Genomic DNA, 2,804 nt, shown 5'->3' with positions numbered 1-2,804 from the left:
GGCCGGTCTCTGCGCGCAGGCCGTCCCAGACCCGGTTGGACTCGAGCCCGGGGCCGAGTCTGGGATGTCCCTAACCAGCAGCCAGGCCCCAGCCCCCCTGCCGCCTCCTGCAGCCTGGCTCCACAGGCCTGCGCTTCCAGGCTGGGGCTGGAGGGAGATGGGTAGAGCGTCTACGTCTGGGCCCAGCCCCACCAGGCGCGGCCATGAGTGAGGTCCACGGGGGGGTGGAAGGCGCCTTGGCATGCAGGCCCCTGTTGGCCCCCATGGGCCACTGCTGGCCCCAGGTCCCGCCTCTCTCCTACACCCCAGGAGGGCCACGTTCTGTGCCTCTGCACCTTTGCCGAGGGTGTTCGGGGGAGCACATGCTGCTCGCTCTGCTTGAAGACCCCCCACCCACCCCCCATCAACTCATCCTTCAGGTCCTGGCTAAGATGCTGCCTCCAGGAAGCCCTCAGGTTTCCTCCAGGCTACCACAGCTCTAGGGATGCTGTTTTCATGTCCACATCGGGGCTGTAAAGGGATGCTGGGAGGGGAGAACTCACGTGACCCAAGGTTTGGCCTGGGGGCTGAAGGGGCGTGAGGGAGAGGGTGAGGGGCGTGGGAAGGAAGAGGCCAGGGAGGGTGCGTGAGGGAGGGGCTGGAGGAGGGAGAGGGCGGTGGGTGTTGTGAGGGCGATACGAGCCTAGGGGTGAGGGAAGGGGCGAGGGGGGGCATGGGGAGCTGCTGCTCGACCGGGAGCGTGTTTGCCAGGGGCCCATGAGGACACAGGGCGCGTGAGCTCAGAGCCCGGAAGCGCAGCTGGGCCTTGCACAATTGGGGTTCCGGCCACGGAGAAGTGGCCATGTTGACTCTGCAAGGCAGGATCGGGTTTGGAGTGACGCTGACGCTGCCGAAACGCCGTGTTGCTGTTTCCAGTCCCGCCAGGTCAGCGCCGGCCAGGCCCTGCTGCTCCTTGCGTGTCCCTCTGCGGCCCCCGATGCAGCAGGGACGTCTCGTGCCCGCCACTCCCTCTGTGCCAGGGCCTGGGCCCACAGGGCTGTCGCACCTGCCTGGGGCCGACTCGGCCCTGCCTGGCTCCTGGGCCTGGGTCTTCTGTCTGCCCCGTGGTCCCGTGACAGGTGCCCGGGCACGGGACGTGTGGAGGGAGCGGGAGTAGGTTCTGCCCAGACCTGCTGCACGTCCTGTGTGCACCGAGCACCCACTGAGTGCTGGACGGTGCTGGGAACACAGGCTGTGGGGTGGCATCTGCGGGCAGAGCCAGGGCAGACCCAGGACTGGACACAGGAGAAGCAGAGGCACAGATAGGTGCTGGGCCCTGCCCACCACTCCAGCAGAAGCCCTCAGCCCTCAGGAGAGCCTGTGGGCGACCCGTGTCCTTGGGGCGCAGCTGTGGGGTTCGGACCCCAGCTCGGGGGGTCCTTCCCCAGGCCACACTGGTCTCTCTGGCCCTCAGATGGTGACCCTCGCCCAAGGCACCAAGCGCGGCACAAATGCCAGCGGGAGCCAGGACGCGGCCAGGGAGGGCAGTGCCCTGGGAGTGGCCTTGGAGCTGCCTGCTGGCCAGGCGGAGTCTGGAGGGGAAGTCCTCAGGGGCGGGCGTGCTGAGGGCTGGCCCCGAGCACGGGGGCCGGTGGATGCGAGGTGGGGGCGCAGCCGGCGTGCGCGTCTGAGGCGAGGGAGACCTGGGGCAGGGGGTCGGGATACACACACCCAGCTGGGGAGGAGAGTGACGGGGTTCCCTGGGCTTTGTGCTGCCTTGTCAAGGGCCAGGCCCCCGGGCCTCACGCCTGGGAGGTGGGAGCCACACCCGTCCCCGAGGGCCCTGGCACCCTGGCCGACGGCCCATGACTCCGTGCCACCCTCTGCGTGCAACCCTCTGGCCCCGTCGGGGTGAACTTCCTCTCTTGGCCGAAGGAGGAACATAGCCACGTGCCGGCCCACATCCGGTTGCTGTCCTGGGGGCCGGGCACACAGGCAGCACGCCCCGCCGGGGCACCGGCCGGCGCCCAGCCAGACTGAGCCGTGCCGGGGACCTGGCGTCAGGTGGCATGCCCCCTGCCACACCGCCTCCTCTGGAAAGCCCGTTGGCGCCCGCCGTTCGTCGTCACGTCCTCCTTTCAACAGCGCGTCCTGGAACGCGTTCCCCCATCAGTGCCTTGAAGAATCCTCCTGACGGGACAAACAGCCAGCGGGAGCGGGTGCCGGGCCCCGTTCCGGTCACCCACCCTTTCCCCCAGATCCCCCCCGAGGATGTCAGAGCCCAGGCCAGAACGTGCTTCTGCTTGTCCGTCACTCGGGAGCGAGGTCTGCCACCCCGATGGTGGCCGGCGGGCAAGACCATGGGGTTGGGGTGCCGCTCGCAGTCTCAAGGAGCCGGGGGGGCTGCTCGTTGTCCAGCAGAGCCAGAGGGGCGCTGCCCACCTAGGGGAGCTGGAGGGGGCTGCTCGCTGTCCAGGGGGCTCCGGTGGGAGCGGGGAGAGAAGAAGGTGACGGGGAAGCGGGGCCTGGGGCACGCCAGCGCCCTCCTCCCCACCGGGCGGCTCTGGAAGGCTGCTGGGAGGAGGAGAGGGCGAAGCTGGCGGAAGACACGGTGGCATCTCATCGGCAGGGGCGGGGACGGGGGTCACTGCAGCAGGGACACAGAGGCCACGCAGGAGGGCAGCGGGCCGGTGGGCCCCACGCCACTGCAGGCCGGCAAGTGCCCAGGTCCCGGGAGGTGCGGTGGGAGAGCAGGGGGCGGGGGCTGGGAAAGGGCGGGCCAGGGAGGAGGGGGATCGGTCGCCTGGGAGCTGGTTTCTGCGGGG

This window comes from Carlito syrichta, unplaced genomic scaffold, assembly GCF_000164805.1.
Source record: "Carlito syrichta isolate Samal-C Ts95f unplaced genomic scaffold, Tarsius_syrichta-2.0.1 Scaffold303192, whole genome shotgun sequence".
Lineage (NCBI taxonomy): Eukaryota > Metazoa > Chordata > Mammalia > Primates > Tarsiidae > Carlito > Carlito syrichta.
This window is presented reverse-complemented; position numbering follows the sequence as displayed.